The 22,410-nt window shown below is 42.0% G+C and overlaps 1 protein-coding gene and 1 non-coding gene across 2 annotated transcripts in view; both read right to left on the bottom strand.

Moving 5' to 3' along the window:
- The window catches only part of ptk2aa (protein tyrosine kinase 2aa), a 54,147-nt gene extending 33,189 nt beyond the window's left edge, over window positions 1-20,958 (bottom strand). The window contains exons 1-2 of the mRNA XM_062409643.1: window positions 20,732-20,958; window positions 5,255-5,281 (exon numbers count right to left, since the gene is read on the bottom strand). The gene's annotated coding sequence lies outside the window, so the exon portion shown is untranslated. The remainder of the gene's footprint in view (window positions 1-5,254; window positions 5,282-20,731) is intronic.
- An 873-nt stretch (window positions 20,959-21,831) lies between these two features.
- trnah-gug (transfer RNA histidin (anticodon GUG)) lies at window positions 21,832-21,903 on the bottom strand. The gene has a single exon. It is a non-coding gene; the product is annotated as a tRNA-His (tRNA).
- Between the last annotated feature and the right edge of the window lie 507 nt (window positions 21,904-22,410).

The raw sequence follows: 22,410 nt of genomic DNA, 5'->3' as shown, positions 1-22,410 counted from the left end.
GCGAGTTCCTGATGTGATATACTTTGGCAAGATGAACCCACAGGAACCAATGAGAGAGCAGAGGTAGAACTAAAAAACGACAAGAGGTGCACCCCAGGTCAAGGCTCAGTTTGTGAGCTCTCGTATCTGAAGACAATGCACCCCAGGCTGACGTTTTTCCTGAATAAGAAGTCCTGACATTGACACACTTCCTGGAAATTCATGGCAACTTCATGTGGGAACGCCAGACGCGTATTTCTCTATGTGCACGTGAGCTGCTGTAATCACGTAGAGGAAGATACTGAGATTTCTCTTTTCACAGTGCAATTTTCTGCTTCGCTATCTTCCTTTAGTTCTCCTCCCTCCTCCATTAGAGGAAAATTGATATGTTCCAGCAGGTAATTACACCTAAGAGAGAGAGAGAGAGAGAGAGAGAGAGAGAGAGAGAGAGAGAGAGAGAGAGAGAGAGAGAGAGAGAGAGAGAGAGAGAGAGAGAGAGAGAGAGAGAGAGAGAGAGAGAGAGAGAGAGAGAGAGAGAGAGAGAGAGAGAGAGAGAGAGAGAGAGAGGAGACACACAGACACACACTCGCCTCAGAGGAGAGTCCTTAAAGTTGCTGATGGATATATTGCAACATAAAAAAATGTGTTCCCATCTTACTTTGCCAATTCCAATTAGTGATGACTTTCATTGACAAATCACTTTGCTCCCAGCTCTCTCACAGACACACACACACACACACACACACACACACTTGCTCGGTAATGGCATTGTTGGCAGTACACCAACTCAGTTCCCATGGAGTCAGATGTCACTCTTGTGTTTCCGTGTGTGTGTGTGTGTGTGTGTGTGTGTGCGTGCGTGTGTGCAGAGGGAGATTTTATTCATTCATACCTCTTTCCCAACACATGGGGAAGGGGCTACAGCCACTGGTCACCATGGAAACACATGTCTGTCTCTCCCTGTGTCTGTCTGTGCTGAGGACAGATAGACAGCTCGCAGCTTCACAACCTCGCATCACACACACACAAAAGCAAACTTCTCTTGTGCAGAAGTTACATAAATAAACACACTGAGCTGCTAACACAACTGTGAGAACGCTTTCACATAACCCAAACACTAGCACACACACATACACGCTACACACACACACACACACACATACACACACGCACTCCGTCTCCAAAGCAGAAATCTTTGTCTCCAACTTTTGTCAACAGCTTCACCAGCAGACAGTTTCCTCCAGGGGCAGAGATCAAAAAGGGCAATGTTCTGCTCTGCTATCACTTTGCAAAGGGGGTGAAGATGCAACAGAAAACAAATGAGGGATAAAGTAAGAGATTCCCATCCTTCAAAGAGTTTCTTCTCCGTTAGGTTTTGTCTCCTTAATCTTCTCTCGTTATCCACGGTGGCACAATATGAGAAAATCCACCCAGAGATATAAAGTTTCTCATGCAAAAACTTCTCCGCTCCTCCGATTCTGTCCACTTCTGAATGTCTCCTCAGTGGCCCCTCTCTGATGACAACACTCTGTTTGTTTTTTGCCCGACTTCTGCCCCCATGCCTGTGCTCCGTAGTTACACAGTTGCCCTGGAAGCGTGAAGCGACTCTGCTTAGGAAGGGGTTCGGGATCCTGTGATTTGTAAGAAGACGGATTCTCCGGCAAAAGTTCCAATCCAACTTTCTTCCAGAGTTTCTTCCAAAAGGATTGTCACTCAGTCAGTGGTCACAGAGGAAGAGGAGCAATTACTGTGCTCGGTGAGAAACAAAACTGAAAGCTGTCGTCTTCTCTCAGAGACAGAAAGTGAGAGAAAAGAGGGAACCAGAAAAACAAAAGGAAACAGAGACAGTGGAGCACGGAGAGAAAGAGAGCGGTAGAGAAATGCAGCGATTGTTTCAAGTTGAATGAGAGGAAACGGAGGACAGAGCAGAACAAGTGACAGAAAGTTGAGTGGGGGAACAAGGGAGCTGGACAGAGGAGTCCTGGAAGAGCAGGAGGAGCTAGAAGCTATTAATATGCTAATCAGGGCTCTTCCATTCATTAGAAACCCCGCCCACCTCTATTAATGCAGGAGGAGACTGTGTCCTGTATGAAAACTCACAGCTGCAAGAAAAACACAAACCAATCCACTTTCAAACCACGAGCACCCAATCAATCATTCTCCATTCTGTACATCGGGTCATGCTCGTCTTTCTCTCCTTTCTTTTTCTAGAACGCTCAAGGTGCTTTCTGGGAGCTTGTCTCCGGGGCAACGTACCTACAATACCCTACAAGTGAGTGGCGCTTAGCGGTGTGCCCGTTACGCCTGACCAGATGCCAGCCGCCGTCAATCAAATGGACGTTTATACGGCTGAACACATCCTCAACTTAAGAGCTGAGTGAACAGACATAAGTCTATGACTCAACACTCTTCACTCTGTGGGCCGTCTAAGGCCAACAATTCATATTTGCAACCTCTGTTACACATGAAATCTAACGTACCTCTGTCCCTCCATGGACACGTCTCCCTCATTTGTGACTCTCTGTTTCTGTTGTGTTTTGTTTTTGTGGGTAGATTTTTCTCTCTAGTTGAGGGTTAAGGAAAGAGGATGTTGCACGTTGTAGACATCGTTCTGATTTGCATGTTTGGGCTATACAAATAAAATGTGATTTCAATCTATTTCAGAAAAACATCTGTCAATCTGACAGACCAACGACGTTCCCGACTGACCACTATAAACCAAACGGCAATCCACCATGACCATTGTTTGTGGGCTGCGGTTTCTTCAAACCAGAAGGAACCATGTTTGGGTTAGACTCTGACTTGGAGCTTGAGTACACTATCCGCCCACCTACACCTGTGACATGCAACCATTGGTTGGTACTAGCTGTCAATCAATCACATGGTATTCATGCTCTGATGCATAATGTGCGTTATCGTCTTTTTTGGTTTACATTTGAGTGTTTTTGAAGCACTGGCCAGGTCAAGCTGCACCAGCCACTCATCTGTCACGACAAGTAGAATCTAATTATAAGGGAAAAACTGAAACGTATTAAAAAAAACTTGAAATCCTGATGTTTCATCGTGTCCCAGATAAGCGTGTGGACTGTAATGTTTTGTGTGCGCTGCCTGAGAGTGTGTTTGTGTGTGCACGTGGTTTGTGATCCATCTCAGGCACTGGCCATTGTTAAGAAAATCTTGTGGGAGCAGGGGGTTTTGGTGAAGTGTTGGTGTGCATGTGTGTGTGTGCGTACTATTGAAAGCCTTTTGTCAGGAGGCCGGATGTTGCCAGGACTAGGAAGCGCTTTTTGGGGCTCGAGCCAAAGTCTCTTTATCTATTTCTATCTCTCGCTGTGTGTTTACGAACATGGTTATATTATCAGGGGAGGAAAACACTCACATTCTGCACAATGTACATAAAATCTGGAAGGTTCAGGCAACCCTGTGAACTGTAAAAGCCACTTTGATGTTTTATCAGTGAACCATCAGTGTATTCACATTAATGCTGTGAAATGTAAATCCAAAGGCTCTTTGAACTAAAGGGATATTTTACCATATAAATAGTTTTTTTCCCAACATTTCTACATTTCTGTTTAAACTAAATGTTAAAATATACATTTTTTTGCACGTGCAAATCGAAGATAAAGCAAAGAACTACTGACCTTTGGAATCAGCGCCCCAAGAATACTGAAAGTATTTTACGGTTCCCTTATCAATTTGTAATACTGAGATGAGGTTCCATTGATGTTAAAAAACAACCAAACAAATGTGTTTCAAAAATACATTAAGTACTGTGTCACTTCACAATGATAAAATCAGCACACATGGATGTAGCAGTGATATTTACAAGATGAAACGTTCTTGTGCTGCAATTTTCTCAACATAGCAGAAATATGAAAGCTGGTATATGCAGGGATTTTAAACACCAGTAAACCTGCTGGATAAAAAGTCGAGGAGTACATCATATGTGACGTCATTGAAGCACAGACAACTGGGGCGCTGACTCTCACCTCGCTGTCTTACCAAATTAGCACATTCACCCTGGTGTCATGTTTCCTTCACGGCCGATCGGAGCCGGAGCCGATTAAATGGAATCAACTGACATAGGAGTGAATGCGTTTGTAGCCATTCCCATTGCAGACGAGCCACACACACACACGTGGCAATTAATTGCTGGTATTTACAGTTTGACACGATCTCCTATTTGCAAGCTTTACAGTAGGATATGCACTAATTAGAGTGCAAGTATTAACCCTGGTCTCGCTCACCAACTAAATAAATACAGTGGATACCAGATACATGATTTTAACTTCAGAATTAAAACCTAATTACAGGAAAACGGTCCTTTAAATAAGCTGAACAACACATGTACACACACTGGTGTCACACATCCTGCCACCATTGTTTTTGTCTTGCTTCCTTGCAGCTGGCAACAGGTTTGTGAAACACATCTACAGATGATGATGCAGTAAAGTGACAAAGCAGGAAAACAGAAGAAGATGTGTTACTTATTTGGAAATGCCGAGCTCTATTGTGTGAAAAAGATCAACAGGAATTGCTTGTGAGTATGTTGGTCACTGGCAACTTCATTAGTTAAACATAAGTGGCCAGCAGGGTGAGCTTTCTGGGCACGATGCCACGCTACATGCATATGCTCCCCTGCTAAACTCGTCTCAGTAGCACAAAGGAAAACTAATTTTCACCCTCATGTTATAAAAGCTTTTCTAAACTATTCTGTTTGCACTGATGACAACAAACCCACACGGATAAAATGTCTCACTGTCAATTTTCTGCTGCTCAATTATCATACTTATCTCACACACACACACAAAATACAGATCTTTAGAAAGTCTTTACCAGCATTAGACTTCTTACACACTGCTACTTTAAGAAAGGCGTTTAACCCCCCACCTGCTCTGCCTGATGGCCAACAGCTCAGACTGTCGTTGTTTAACATTTAATCATGGCCTGAATAAAAGTTTAATTCTAATTCTGTCCTCCATATGGCTGACGTAGCAGCTTGTGAGAGTGTGTGTAAGATGAACCTGACACACATAAAACACTGGTTATCCAATGACACAGGACATTTTATGACACAGTAATGTGAAACAAAAAAGCTAATGTGACATTTGCTGAAACTGAATTTGTTTTTAAAATATCAAAGGGGTATATTTGTAAGGTCAGACAAAGCCAATTATGATATTTGTTCTTATTGTTTTCACAGGTACAATTTGTGAATGGATGATTGAATCAAGTGGCTGATTTTACAGCAGGTGTTTGAGGGTCAGTCACTCACCTGTGTAGTAGGCAAGCCTGGAAATATCTGAAACACAAACATAGAAAAAACATGAGGGTTAGCTGGTTTGTTTAATTATGGAGGCGCTGCATAAGGAAATCAAAAATGTCAAAAATGTGACTGAAGTATATCAGGTCCCACAGCAGCTGAATGTGAACTGCAGGAGGAATGCCAGTGCCAGCAGCTCTGTGACACTTACCAGATTAAAAATCAATATCCTGTTGAAATGTAAACAGGATATTGATGTTTTCCCCCCCTAATAATCAATACCTGCATTGTTACATAAATGACCCACACCCCCGACGGCTGAATGTCCGCCCCGGTTTAAAGAGCTCATTGGGACATGGTTTATTGTTCAGGGGTTTTAGGCGTCGCTGCTTTGTGATGTGGATGTGACACTGACCTGCATTTGTTGGGTCGAAAACGACAACATGACACGTGGTGGTAGTATTTCTTTTTTTATATATATAGTTTTATAGATATTTTGACGGAATAGAAAATGATATAATGATGATACAATATCCCACAAACTTTACATACTTTGCACATGACATACACAGCATGATAAGCAAAAGGAGGCATAACCCATTTGACAGGAAAGAGTGAGGGATGGGGGGTATGGGAGAGTTGTGAGGGGCTACTGCTCTTGGGAATGTGCATCAGATTACAACAGTCTACAAAGAAGTGCCAAGTTTGTTAAATGGGCCCTGAACTGTGCATCTGGTTTGATCAAGTCTGGGGGACTTGGAGACTTCCAGCTAAGAAGAAAAAGCTTGTAGGTTATGTTAGAAATGTGGTTGTGCTATTATAGGTTTATATTTAATTTACATTCTGTCAGGATATTAAGCTCAAATTACAGGAACCTGCTTATCTGACTTCTGCATGAATGTGCAAGGGGACTGTTGCATGACTGCAAAACTCGAGTGAATACTCACTCAACATAAGATTTGTGAGGAGAAAGGACGCTTTGCATGCTAAAAAAAGCATAAAATGCTTCAAGGTTCCTAAGCTGAAAGCAAACCTGGCATGGTCATACTCCTATCATTGAGTGGTGAGGTACACTACACTGTATCTACACTACCGCTCCCAAAGTCTCACAGGAAGCAGAAGAGGAGCCTTTTGGGAATCTGACACCGAGTTAGAGCAGCGATAGGGGCTGTATGTAGGAGGAGGTCAGGAGGATAAGTGCCTAAGTGCTAAAGACACCCTGATGTACACACAAATACTGGGTAAACCCACACACACAAATGCATGAACGTACACGTACACACAGGGGGTGAAATGAAAGCAAGGGTCAACAAAAAAATGATGTCATGGTAAGAGGAAAATCCTCAAAGAGAAAGGAAATGCCAGAAAGGTGACTCATAGTGTGTGTGTGTGTGGGTGTGTGTGGGTGGGTGTACACAAACCATGTGTAATACAGAAAAGGACCTTACTGCTCCACAGTATGTAGAATAGTGTAGGATTGATCATCACAGGAAGAGAACAACTGACAAACCTTGTTATAATGAAAATGCTGTAAGAGCGTACGACTTTTAATCTGCAAATCTAACTATTATTTCACATTTTTGTTGGCCAGTACTATAACACGGGAAACACTCCCATTGATCAGAACGCAACATCCACTCATTATGTCAAATGCAACGAGGGTTAATTAACTTATGACATGTAATGTAATAATAATGTGAGACCTTGTCCTAAACCCCTATAAATCATTATACATCCCACATGAGTATTTTACATTAATCTGCAGCCACATCTATTTTCCAATGTAATCAGATTTCCTCAATCTAAATGTATCGTACCTTTAATATGAAGCCAGATATACGCACTATAATAAATTAAACCTATATCCATTACTGGCACAGTGCTTTAACCCACAGTGGACAATGATGAGTCTTTAAGTGTCCATAATGACATCTAGATAGACCTGAAACCTACAGACACCATCTGTCTCCGGGACGCTCACTCAGTTAGTCTTTCCCCCGTCTCTCTGGTAAGAGTGCCGTTATATGTTAAGTGCTGTGAAGCCTGACATCTGCAGCCATGCTGGTTCCGCTGCAAACTAGAATCCATAGTAGAATGGAGCCTCGCATATTTCTTATGTCTGAGAAACAAGATTAAACGCACCTGAGGAGTTTCGGAGCGGTTTTATAAAAACTAATGAGCAGACTTGCATTTTCCTTTTCTCGTTTAGTTTTTGATATCATGTAAATCAGGGCACGACTCCGGGCTGAGAGGTGTTGACTAGAGCTCACTATAGGTTTATTTTCTCCATGGAATATCCTGCAGGAGCACCAGCATGGTGCTAATTACATACCAGTCTGTTTAACAGCCTCCACTGCAAATATATCAAAGAGGGACTTGGGGTCCTTCTTACACACACACAAACACAAACACAAACACACACACACACACACACACAAACACACTCTGGCAGACAGCCCAAAACACCTGCTCCTCAAGCTGTTCCCAAGAACAGAAACGAGTCAGGATGAGCATAACAGATTCATTTCATAGACTTTTTATATAAATGCATTAGCCTGTGCTAATCATAAAAGATGCTAAGATAAATTTGATGCATGATGCACACACTGTAGCTCCAAATGTTTTCCGACAGAGAGTTTGTGACCTAAACATTCAATTGTGTGCGAGTGCAAGCTAAATAAACAGAAGAGGTCAGGAAGCACAAACACTGTCTCATGCCAAAACAGCTGCTCTGAGAATCATGACTCTCAATGCAGAAATAAAGAAAGGTAAACAAATGTGGATGATGTCTTCACCACAGCTCTGAATGTTTTAGATTCAGGAGGCTTTTACAGCCTCTGTGAGTTTTCATCTCACATGGAAGAGTATGAACAAGAGAGTAGAGCAGAGGCTTCTGTAGAAGAGGTAAACAAGCCAAATGGAATTACAAGTTAGAAGTTTAGTGGTGGTGAAGCTGAAGGCGCGTGAAAGGGGAGTAGTGTGTTAAAAGTTTAACTTACTTGTGGAAACTGTATTTAGGTTTCAAGAATTTTTTGTCTTTTTAATATCTATTTTTTAGTGGCAGCTTCCATTGGATCGATATATTTGTTAGAAACGGTGACGCTTGGTTCAATGGTGACAATCTAAAGAGGCTGAGGAGAAACTGAGGCAGGTGTTCTTTTCCCATAATAAAAATTTAATAAAAGCACGTCTCCTCTAAGAATCAACTGTTTCAACCTGAGGAGAGCAGCCAGCTGTTCTGCCTCAATGCTCAGTGTTTAATGGCCCACCTTCGAGCTGAGCTGGCACACACGCGCATGTGTGTGTGAGCGGGTGTGTGTCTGACCCTCTGGACAATGGGGTGTTACTGGAGCGTGCTGCCCTACGATGCAACAACGTCACGCCCGAGGCATCAATCACACCTGCCAGGCGCACACACACACAAACACACAGAAATAAACACACAAAATGTTATGTCCTTGAAATTGTACTTGTGAGGATTTAAAGCTCAGTTTTGACTTTGCCTGAGATGAAGTACTTTTACATAACGGTGGCACAAGTCAGTGTTTTTAGTGACTCGTGAGCTGTGTAGGTGAAGTGTTCAAACAGAGGCACATGTGCATTTTCTCATGTCATTATTTCACATTCAGATACACATCAAGCAATTATTCAAAACCACTATCACTTGATGAAATACTCTGCACATACACAGACACACACAGATGATGCATACTCCAGATAAGGCCTACACGCATACAACATAATAAGGTCAAATCAACGCATGACTGCTCATTCACATTTATCTGCAAAAGCACACACACACAGTGACACACACAGTGACTTGAGTGTGTTTGTAATTCAGGTGCAGCGATGAAGCTAACTGGCTTACTGGAGCGAGCACGCATTTTAAGGTATCGCACCCAGTGCAGATACACCATGTATAATTCAACACAACAGATTGAGGACGAGTGAACGGGTGAGATAGCTTGAAATGATCTTTATAAATGATGCCACTCAATGTTTTTTAAGTAGATCAGAACACGTCTGACATGACTTCAATCTTACAAGAAATGTAAGTGAAGACCCAGCTGTGGGTCAAAGCATAAATTTGCACATGAAAATTTAACTTAACATTGAATATTGAATGCTTCTTTGATTTTGCATGAGAGAAATAACACAGGGGAACTGGTTTTACAAGGCAAATGATGAATCCTTGACTCTAACTGGCCAATAAATGCAAATCCTGATGGACTGGGCTCTGGAAGAGTTTAGTTGTGTCGCACCAGAATAGGCTAATGAATGCCAACATGTATATTTAACTATGCTAAATATGGAAAACAAATCGAAAGCTTTTCATCGTTAAGGGTATTCCTTTATTTTGTGTATTTTAATGGAGTTCATCCTCATCTGGATTAACGGTCCTAGGTTAAAGCCTGTTTTATACCTCTTACATACACCACAATGAGTAGGTATACATACAGTAGGTTTTCTGAAAGGAGGTAATCCCCCTAATAAAAGGGCGACTCCTTTAGTTAGGGTTAGGAACCCCCTCGACGTCCCGCTCAACATCACAAACTCACTGGGAACCTTGCTGTCTTGCATCTGTCCCTGTTGCTCCCAAGATGTATAAAAACAACAAGTACACAAAAACCTGTGTCTACAGCAGTCATTTGACCCTGGAGTGAATGACGATCGTATCCAATCCCATTGGAGAAAAAGGCCAGATGTGAGGGTGTAAGTGGGTTTGTTGACCCGTGAAAAAAGGGGCTTTGAACTATATGGATCATAACACCCCCTGAGCATCTTTTCTTTTTTATAAAAGATTTTACCAGAGCTTACTTTTTATAGATGCTCTTTTATGTGCCTCTGTATAACCTTCTGGCATTCAAAAGATCAATATCACATCTAAAGAGTATGAGTTAAGGTGCCTGGATGTAAGGCAGGTAAAGATGCAGTGTGTGGGTGGGGGTGTGTGTGTGTGTGTGTGTGTGGCTGCTAGCTTTGCTTCTAATTTCGCAAATCTGCATCAATTATAAACAAAGATCGAACTATTAAAACACACTGAAATATAGATGATCTAACCCAGAAACAAAACGCCGCGGGAGGATTTTCACTTCATGCTTACAAACTACACACTCGTATGTACACGCATGAAACAATTGTACATGCAACACACACAAATACACGCCAACACCAACGCACAGAGCAGCATCAGCCACATTGCACATGGGAGATGCACACTTCAAATGCAACTAACTATTTGACACACACAGCCTCCCACACACACAAATACACCTTTACAAGTTGCGCCATCATCACTGCACATGCACACTTGAAGTACCTGCCTCCTACATACAGGCATTTATAACATTATGGTCCATGTATATTTTCAGTGGTAGCTGTTCTTCAGTTGCACCAAACATTACTACAATACAAGTTAACCTTCATAGAAATGCATTGCATAAACACAAGTTAATGTTTTGATATTACAGACTGAAAACACTCCTTTAAGAACACACGTCGTAAATAAACTACATTAATAAACTTGAACACGTAGCATGGTTGCTGTGTGATATCATCCTTACCATGATATAGTCCTTCCATTTAAAAGTGAAGAAGAGAAGAGAAGAGAAGAGAAGAGAAGAGAAGAGAAGAGAAGAGAAGAGAAGAGAAGAGAAGAGAAGAGAAGAGAAGAGAAGAGAAGTGAAGAGAAGAGAAGAGAAGAGAAGAGAAAATCTCTTCCTGACAGACAGCTAAATTGGGAAAAGCCAAAATCCCGGGCTTCTGTCGTCTTTGGGGCTAATGCTGTGATGCACTACAGTCAGCTAACTCAGTAATGATGATGAGCTTAAAGCCCAGCCTCCTCCTCCCTCCTCTACTACTACAACTGCTGCTGCTACTACACTGACACACAGATGCACACAGCACGAGTGGGAGCAGGGTAAAAAGAGGAGGGGGGGGCGAGAGAGAGAGAGCGAGAGAGAGAGAGAGAGAGAGAGAGAGAGAGAGAGAGAGAGAGGAGCATTAGGCAGCGGCAGCCTATGACCGTGAATGGGGGGAGGGAGGCGAAAGAGAGAAAAGGAGGAAAGAGGAGGGGAGGAGAGGAGGCAGGGAGAGGGGAGGTGTGTCTTTGTCTCCCTGGAGAGGCGATGGAGGTGGAGAGAGAGGGAGATGTACAAGAAACGAAAGGGGAAGCAAGTGAGCAGGGAGAGACACGATAAGAGATGAAAAGAAGTGATGCAACAACTGCAAGAAAAGAGGAGTGGAAAAAAGGAGTGGGACGAGATGGACAAAAAGAGGATAAAGTGAGGGGAAATTAAAAGATGGAGAGGATAATGACATAACGGGGGGGGGGGGCTCATCCCCCTCCTGTTATGTCATTATGTCAGAATGGGTGATTTAAACAATGCGTGTGTTGCCTTTGGCTATTCTGCCTCTACGACACACATGAACCCCTGAGGAGCGACTCGGTTATTCATAATGTAACGTCCCCAACTCATCACTGTCCCCCAGAAGTCATCCATCTTCACCACGGCTAACACAAATTATAGAGAACGAGGGACACGGGGGGGAGAACAGTCAGTTGTTCCACTGACTTTGCTTAGGGGCGCACATCATTAATTTCCATGCAGGGGCTCGGAGGAGAGTGAAGCCACCTCAACTCATTCTGCACATGTCTTCAGACAGAGGACTTTATTCACCCTATGGACTTAATCATGGAAACCGAGTCCGTCAGAAATGAAAGATAATGTTCAGCTTTTCTTCATTAAAAGGTCTGAATAATGACTCCCAACGTCATCTGTGAACTTTGTTGGTGAATGTCTGTCACTTTTTGGGGTAACAGTAAATCGATTCTACAAATGTGAAGGGAAGCATCTGAAGGAACAGTGATTCACTCATCTCGGTGTGAAGCCCGCTCATCCGTGTCTCACAAACAGGCAGTTGTCTCTGGCCAACTCATTACAGCGGTAGAAGAATTCAATAAAAAGCAGCACTGAGAACTGAGGCGATCACATTCTATCTCAGGATCCTGAGCCGCTCAGAGCTGTGAACCATGGGGACTGGAAATCAATGATAGACACATAACATGTACATCATTATCTACCAGCGTCGTTAATGCAAAATAGATGAGTCAATCTGCAACGTTTAGTCTGGATATTCTCAACTGTAATAGGGAAGAAACTTACATTGTGGATTGCGAGTGTGTTTCAACAAGATTGTGTTGTGATTTTTTTTCATAGGACAATATCTCACTACTATTGAATAAATTAAAATTGTTGCCATGCTACACCAGACCAGTTAAGGGTTTAGTGAGGTTATCTTTAGGGGACATGTACCAGACTTCATGACAATCCTTCAAACAGCTGTTGACCCATTTCACCAAAATATTAACCTCATGGTGGCGCTAGAGGACAAATCACCACGTTATGCCTGCATCTATTGCTGCCAATCCACCAAGTTGTTGACACACTTTACTAGAAAAGTAAAAGATTTGAACCTGCTGGTGTAAGACTAAAAGTCAGGGAACTATGAACATAAATCAAATGTCAGCCTCATGGTGGAGCTGGAGGAAAAGTCAGGCAGTTGGGGCAATGTGTGGTTGTCGGAGCTTTAACTATCCCAGTGACCTTTTCCACTGTTGCTGCCACTCATGTGTTAACAACAAAAGTGCCATGAAAATCAGTGAGCTGTCATGATGTCACTGACTCTGCCTTTCAGCCCACGACAGTGAATTGGTCACATTGGATACAGAGAATAAATGAACCATCACCGAGAGAATATCTCCCTCTACAATCTCAGGGTCTCTCTTATACACACACATAAATACAGTCTATGGCACAGACACATACAACCACAAACACACAGACACACACAAACAGATAGCCGGAACAGACGAGAGTTACTCAGGAGTAAAGCAGATTAATGGGCCACTGGATTACTAGGCCAAGATGTCAAACACAGTACACACACATTTACAAATACACAGACATACACACAGTCTCTCATATAGAAGGTAGACCTAAGCACTGCCCACCCCCCACCCCCCCACCCCCTTCCACTCATTACCCTGCTGGATCAGTTGATGTGTTAATATTGCCCTCTGGTGGATATGCAGTTTGAGGTGATGTGTCATGTTGTGTACACTTGTCAATGGGTCTGCCTGTGTATAAATGATTGTCTACTTTACCTGAGCACCCTAAACCTTAATCAGAATATATTTTATATTTCAAACAAAAACATAGTCACATCCGTATATCAAACTTTCCAAGAGTAAACTGGTGTGTGATTGTCCGCAAATTCACGAAATGCATTTTTACTTTTACCAAAACTTTTCTGTGACATGTTCTACATCTTTTTGCTGCTCCAACTTAAAATGCAATTTTTTAAGCAGGAAGAAACTAAAAATATCTTTGGTTACGTTGTTTTCTGGTGTTTGTTCAGACTTTAAGAGACAGACTGACAGACGAGCCTCCAGACTATTCTTCAATGAACCATTGTTACAAGAGAACGCCTGCTAGTGACTAATCACACAGACAGACACATATACATTGACACACACACAGACACACACAGAGACAGACACACACTGTGGCATTATACTCGACCTCAGCAACACCAGTCTGTGGGTACATGTGTGTGATGTCATACCTATGGCTCGTTTCCAGGTGTTTCATTGTGTGAGCGTATGTGTGTGTGTGTGTGTGTGATCCCTGTGATCTATTATGACTGTGTATTTATGTGGGTGTGTGGGTGCAGTGTTGGTGTGTCTGTGTCTGCTGGGCCTGAATCGAGAGAAGAGATGAGGTCATATGATTGGCCAAGCAGACACTGATGCGCCCGCTCTCTCCCCCGCTCTCATTCTCTCAGTGTGCTACTACTTCCATACTCAAGCTCACTATTGTTGTATTGAGAGTTTTTGGAGATTTAAAAGGTTCAGTTTGTAGAATTTAGTGGCATCTAAAAAGAATATCCCCCCCCTTCCAAAAGAAAAATCTATGGAGGCTTTCCTGTGATAAAAAAATATGAAGGTCTCTCTCTAGAGGCAGTGTTTGGTTTTTCCATTCTGGGCTACTTTGGAAACATGGCTGATTCCCGGGTAAAGGGCCTGCTCCTATACATTTGAAGGACTCATTCTAAATGATTGAAAACGCAACACTTCTTAGGGGAGAGCTTGGCCTAGGGGATAGAGCGGGTGCTTGCCGGTTCGAATCCCACTCTATCCCATCTGCATGCCTAAGTGTCCTTGGCAAGATACTGAACCCCTAGATGGCCCCTCATAAAATGATGAGTGTTCTAAAAATGTAAGTCGCTTTGGATAAAAGCGTCAGCTAAATGACATGTAATGTAATGTAGTTTCAGGAGATTTCACACTCATGAATGTTATAATTGATTTCTGCCAGTAGATCACCTTGGACCTTCAATGTTTCGCGAGCATATGTCCTATTAGAAGAATAGAGCAGACTCAGATATAAATACCGCTTTTATGTCACCTACCAGCATCTCTCAATCTCATTATTTAACACGTTATAATTTATCTAATCAATATACAAACTATAAATATAAAACAGGACATCAGAAAGACAGGAAAACCTCCAGGAAGTTACAGCATCCGTGAACGAAAAAGCGCCGTACAACCCCCAATGTTTAACAGGCAGTTAAAGTCTTGTTTTTACACTTGAGTTTTGTTTGTTTCCAGGCTATGTGCTAAGCTAACAGCCTAATTATAACCATGCAGACACGAAAGCGCTGATCTAACTCTCCACAAGAAAGCAATGAAGCCTATTTAACTCCCACTCATCAATACATTCTTATTGCTTGGTGCATATATGGTGTCTGAGTTATATCCTCAGACTTCATAACTGGTGGACAGCTGAACAAACACACACACACACACACACACACACACACACACACACACACACACACACACACACACACACACACACACACACACACACACACACACACACACACACACACACACACACACACACACACACACACACACACACACACACACACACACACACACACACACACACACACACACACACACACACACACACACACACACACACACACACACACACACACACACACACACACACACACACACACACACACACACACACACAGCCAAGCCCAGAGAACCTACCAATAAACGTTATGTAACTTTTGTGACCACAGAAGAAATCGAATACTGCAAAGCACATTGCCACCTGTTTGAAAGGATTGGTATCTATTTTGCAATAAATCCAGCCACGACTTTGTTCAATATCTTTTCAGGGTTATAGAAAAAGACACAGCGTTGCACCGATCTGATAAGTTAGGACCAAAAGAATGTCCAATAGCGAGCATAGTCTGCAGAACTGCCCTCTCTTAAATGGCTGGCGCTTGTATGTAGAAGTGAATTCCTTTCTAAACACTCGGTTTGGTTTGATAAGAGACTCTTAAGGTAGACCAAGCCCCACCCTGTCAGATAAAACTAACTTGATTTGAACCTTGATTAATCCTGCATTAAAACGTCTTGCTTCACTTACTTCAAACTCACTAACTGCAGTGACTATACTTTAGGTTTCTCTGTGTGCAGCTGCCTAGCCAGTGTCCACCAAATCATGTATATGAGCCATTTGGAGGACATCTTTAAATTGTAGCTTCAGAAAAATTACATGTTACACTCCCCACATCTAAACTCGACCTCTGGGAAACACTCATCCAGTATGTTTGGGCCTTATACTGACAAATTATCCCTTTCCAAACGCCTACATGGGGCCACAATCACAGTAAGTGGCAATGGGCTGCACACATCCAATCATGGTATCTGCCAATATCGATTACAGACCTCATACTTTTAAATCTGTTTACTTTTCTGCATGCATGGTACTCTGTGGTGTAAATTAAAGGCCACTGTGACAAAATAAATATTAATGCAATAAGGTGTGTTTATAACACAAAGACCACAAGGACACACACACATATTGCTAAAACAGATTTTAAGGATTTTCAAACAGCAAAAGCCATGAAAATGTTTACTCATGTTATCTTGGGTAAACACAGTTATTATCACAGTTTAGTACACACAAGCAAGCATGCAAAGAATGTTGGGACTTTCTGCAGTTGTGAGGACACCAGTTGCTTGAATCCATTTTGTAGCCCCTTGCCCTAATCTTAACCATCACAACTAAATGTCTTGCCCTACCCCAACTCCTAAACCTAACCCATATCAGTAATTAAACCATTAAACAGCCTTTTCAACTGGTGAGGCTAATAAATATGTCCACACAACCACAGAAAGACGTGTACAAAACAAACACACACATAAACACTTAGGAAGGCCTGAGCAGCACTGCTGCTTCTGAGAGGAAGAAGGCGTTTTCCTTTCAGCTCCTGAGGGACGCAGCATGTTTGAGGATGTACAGTAAGTGCGCTCCCTCTGTGTGTGTGTGTGTGTGTGTGTGTGTGTGTGTTTGTGTGTGTGTGTGTGTGTCCATCCATGGGAGGGTGTGGGGGCTACTTCCTGAATGCAACCAATCCAGAAGCAAAAGGAATGGAGCTTTATTCAGCCTCCCGTCGGTAAACGCTGTGTGTCTCTCTCACACACATACACACACACACACACTCTCTCTCAAACACACACAGCTGCGGCTTCTTCACAGCTGAAACCACAGGCAGGAGGATACAAGGAAATAAGCTCTACAGAAGAAAGAAGTTAAATTTATGGGCTTAGGACATAAACGATCAAACACTCTTCATGCCAGCACTTGCTGGAACTCTCACACACACACACACAAGCACACACACGCTCACCACACTTCCAAATTAATTTGCCGGTGGGAAACATAGAACCTCAGTTGTCCTGGTCAAACTGTTCATTCATGCCATTTTCCTTCCTGAGGTGAGTTTGCAAAAAGCATTCATACATCGGTGCAGGATGTGAGAAAACAGCTTGGACGTCCTCACGACTGCAAATATTTACACAGTAGGTATGAAGAGGCCAATCACTGGACAGAAAAAGAGCCGCTGTGTTTCATTCGATGGTTGGAAAGGAGCAAGCGATTTATTTAAAAAAATGCTCAGACTGCAAAGAAACAAGTAAAAAGTAATTCTTTCCCCCCGGGACAAATTACTGGATTTGGTATCATGAATTCCTCATGACAGACACACATATTAAGTAAGGGGCACACACACAAACACACACTTATTCAGGCCTCCACACACACCACACAGTATGTGTCTGCATTGATTGTTACCACTAGTTAGAGTTATTAGAGTCCCACCACATACTGGAATCTACTGACACTAGACTGCTGGCTTTGTTACCCTTGGGTCTTTCTCCACAGTTTTTCTCTGTCGCTGTGTGCTTGTCTTTCCAGAGTGACTAGAAAACCTTGGAGCAATACATGGCAGAGTTATGCATGTAATAAAAATGACAAAAATGAACTAAAACAGAGAGGACATTTGCAGGAATGAAAGAGGCACAACAGTGGAGGTGTCTGCAGAGTAATGGACGGCTCCTGCAGGATCTCTGAGTGTAGTCAAGTGTTTCTATAAATACAGGCCCTCCTGCACTGCTCTGCAATTTACACACACAAACTTCTATCTTTGTGAGGACACTCATTGACGTAATGCGTGCCCTTGCCCCTTACCTTAACCGTAATAATAATAACCGAATGCCAAAGCCCAACCTTTAACCGGACTCTAACCTGAATGCTTTTAACCGTCAAACAGCAATTTGAGGTCGAGGCGACCGGCCAAAACGTCCACACCTTCCCAAAAAAAGACCTCACTCAGCAGAGTCAAACTCACACACAGTACTGCTACACTCGTATTAGCCTGCAGACTACACTAGCCACAGGAAGTGTCGAGTCAGAAAGTTGTAGCTATTGATTCTCTATGACTTTTGTTTATTTATTCCAACTGACTTCTATCTAAAACTAAAGCAGAGGGTCCATGTGGAGGAATTTCCCAGATACATGTGATGCGTGTCTGAAAATGAAGCAAAACAACTTCTTTCTCTCGGTAATGATACGTTTCTGCTCGAGATATAATGGATTACGCAGCATTCATTTTGGTCCTGTGATGTCAAATGAGTAGACTGAGGCTGCACAATGTGGCTCAATGGCACATGAATTGGATGAAGTTCGGTGTTTTTCACAATCAGACCATCTTCATCTCTACAAACACAAAGATGGTCTGCATAAAAACATCCACAGGAAGTGATCGCCGCCCCTACAAAGACTGCTTCTCATGTGGCATCACACTCGGTCGCGGTGACCTAATGAACGCAGCCGGAGTGGAACTAAACACAAGCTCATCAAGTGGATGAGCAGGGGGAAGGCTTGTTTGCTGGTTTGCTCTGTGAATGTCTCTTCCAGCCAATTACATTATAATGAATAGGCGAGAAGATTCGGTTTTACAGATGACAGCGTTTGGAGCTATGTGTTTTAATCGAGCAACATGTCAGACATTGAAACTCTGGCCTGATGTTCTGTAAGAAGAATAAGCTGTTATTCAGATGATTAGAATTCATTTTGAACAGTTAATGGGTACTTAACTACTATCATCATATTCTGCTTGTTTGAGGAAATGAGAGCCTGGATGATTGTAGGACAAATAACTGTCGGTAAACATTCAGTGTTTGTAATGCATCTGTCAAATACCTTGGTTGGTCAATAAGTACATTTCTCAGTAATATAGTGTATTGATGGTTATGTTTGATTGTTCAAAATAAACAATTCCAAAAAGATTTGTATTTATGTTCGAGTTTTACATAAAAAATTTGATTATTTTGTATTAGAATTTCTATATTTGGCTGTATTTGTGTTTTCTTTTTATAAAAGGTTATTTGTAATAAGATGAAACTTTGATTTTTAAAATATTCAGACTCAGCTAAAGTTCTTTGTTGATGGGTTTGTTGACATCTTAGAAATGATTACAATTGGTCCCAAATAATATCTGTTTTTAGTCAGACTCTACCTGCAAAACACCAAATCTAAACTTCACAACACATCCTCTAAGAAAGTTTAGTCTTAAAGAAATAATCATGGATCTCATTAGTGTACTGACTTCAGGTTTAGGTGCAGCACGTCCCCAGAATTCCAATATAAGTGTGCGCTTATTAGTACACTGCAAGTCTGAAGCTTCAGCTGCCTCAGGATACTGCAATTCATTAGCATTTTCTTGCATGTGGAATACGAAGCGGAGGGTGAAAGGGCTCTGCACCTCAGCCCTTTAACACACTTTGCAATATGCAGAACCTAGGGCACCATGTTTTGTCTGAGTAGTGATTTCAGTATTTGAAAAGCACAGTGAATCTTGTTTTAGTCCAATTATCAATATATGAAATTAGTTCACAAATAGGAGCTCATTAAGGCAGAAAATGTGTTTAACTAAACCTCATGAGGAGCCTGCAACTTGAAAGAGAATATGAATGAACTTCCCTGACTACTTCGGCTTATCACAGATATCATAGGCATCATATGCTTAGGTTCTCCATGGATTCACTGATTAAAATAATCACACACTCGATAACAAAGCTCTGAAATGCTAATTTGAGGGGTTCAAACTGTACAAACCGACCCAAATATTAAATTAAATGAACATTTGCTCCATTTGGTTCCTAGACAAAGCCAAAATTAGGCACTTTCAGGGGAATAAACAAAGAAATGGGCGGTACAAATAAAACACAAACTACCACAACATAATTTGCTCAAATAGAAAGACTGATAGAACGCTCATGGGATCTTCCCCATGTATATTAAGCAGAAATAACAATGTGACATTAATCATGATCATCATCGATATCATCTCCATATTATCTTTGCCCACATCTCCAGGTCTAAACTAAACCCCTCTAGTAAACAATAAATTCTCAAGCAAGTTGCTGATCAACATCCTGCAGACTGGCTCATTGATTATCTGTTCAATAGTTTGATTAAATGTGTAGATGCTTCAAATGTTGTACAGTTAAAAAAAACACCTGATCAACTACTAACAAAAATCGAGCAGCTTATCACACTCACATGGTAAATAACCCATCATAACTGGGTCGATGCAGCATCCACGTCTGACTCAAAAAGGAGGAAAACTAAACATAACCGGGTGGTAGCGATAGAAGGTGAAGAGCTCGGACACATGCAGGTAAACTCCGGTTCTGATCCAGAGGGAACTCAAACGCCCGAGGAGGCAGATTTGGGCTGAAGCTGTGGGTTAATCCGGTTTCCCTTCGTTTAACTCCACATTGACTCCATGTGACTGTGGCCGTGACGGTGCCTCGCTCCTTTTCTCCCAAACTTACCAAGAAGGAAAAGTGCCCCTCCGCCGCCGCCGCCGCTGGAGCTAACTTCTCCGGATGTTGTCCCAGTTAGCGTGGAAGCGAGCGAACGGTCAAATTAGCTCTCTTTAGTTTTGGGGGGATTTTTCATAAGTGAGAGGAAACGGCGGCTCACACACACTTTTCTTCACCGTTCAGGTCGTGGGATAGCCCCGCAAAACACACACATCACTCACCGTCGACTTGTTCCAGCGGAGGGGGGACGTCCGGGCAGCTTCCTGCCGACTTTGGCGACTCGGGAAGCGGCGAACAGTCGGTGGATAGTCCGTTAGAAGGGCCGCGGGGGCTGGGGTTGGTTACGGTCCGAGTTTTTTCGCTTCGCCCCGTCTGGCTCACCCTATCCCCGCCTCCTCTCACCCTCTCTCCCGTCGACTGTTCCTGCTTCTCCTCCCTCTCTCTATCTCTCCCTCTCACTCTCTCTCTCTCTCTCTCCCTATCCAGCATTCCAATATGGCTGCTGTAGGGACGGACACACACACGCACACACACACACACTCACTCCCTGAAGCTCCTTGCAGCAGGAAACCCATGAATGAATGGACGTGTTTACATTTCACAATCTATAACAACTTAATTATACAACATTTAGACAAATTGTACACTCGTCTCGATTAGATAAATACACGTGATGGAGGAAATATACTCAGAACTTTGATGTATTACCAGTTGAAGTCATGCAGTCGAAGTTTTAAAAATATCATTAAAAAAACTGTAAAAAAAAAGTACAGTAATGTCATATATGAAATTGGATTATAACCCTGTGCAATATTCATTCTGCCTGTGCAATACAAGGATCCATGTTCATATATTCTGTATATTTCTTCACGTTTAAGTACCACATGTTGGTTATTATAACTGGTGCCTAGATATTACTCTTGCTGCTTTAATATTATAAAATTCCCCATTGTGGGATTAATGAAGGAATATGTTATTTTAACTTAATTAGTGGTGTATTAATGTGTTCTCGTTATTGCTTGAAATGTGTTATTAGGGCCCGAGCACTGACAGACAGTGAGGCCCTATTGAAATTGTAAAAATTATTATTCAGCCAAATGAATTGAATTTTTAAGAGCTTTAACATGCTCAAATTTATTACCACAATTTGCAGAAATAAGAAACAGGTGAAAATGTGCAGAGGAAGATTGAGTAGGATTCATTTAATTTTATTAATATATTTTATTTATTACAATGTATTCAAATTTAAGTTTTTTTTTTCTAACTTTACATAGAAGAAGATATTGTTCAATTAAGGTGGTTGAAGCCAACGGAAAATTATTGCCGTGACCCGGATTCGAACCGGGGTTGCTGCGGCCACAACGCAGAGTACTAACCTCTATACGATCACGGCTGGCCAATTGAGATGAAGGCTCAGGCTCACACAGTTGAAATCAATCTCTGCTCGTCGACCTCGTCGCTCCCATTACTTTTATTTTCATATTTTATTAAGTTGTAAGTGGGAAAAACACAATCAATGTGTTCTATCCCCAAAATACTTTGACAGGTGGAACTGTGTAGAATAAGAAATTAGGTCATGATTTAAATTTGGAGAGTATTAATAAGAATGAGATAAAAGATAAATGCTGAGTAAAAGTAATAAATACGTTCAAAAAAAGACAATATAAACACAACCAACTATGAGAAAGTGATGTACAATGTAAACAGAATACATACAGCTTAACACTATTGCTTTTATATAATCAATATATAAACAATAATGCCACAACATATGCGTTTGGCTCATTCCCTCTGTACGGGCTCAAAGCTGACACCTGGTGGTCACAAGTCACAATCGCAGTATGTTTGTGTTTCCTGAGGGTATGGATCTTTATATAGCCCCAATACTTTAACCAGCAGG

Source organism: Platichthys flesus, chromosome 17, assembly GCF_949316205.1.
Source record: "Platichthys flesus chromosome 17, fPlaFle2.1, whole genome shotgun sequence".
Taxonomy (NCBI): domain Eukaryota; kingdom Metazoa; phylum Chordata; class Actinopteri; order Pleuronectiformes; family Pleuronectidae; genus Platichthys; species Platichthys flesus.
This window is presented reverse-complemented; position numbering and strand designations above follow the sequence as displayed.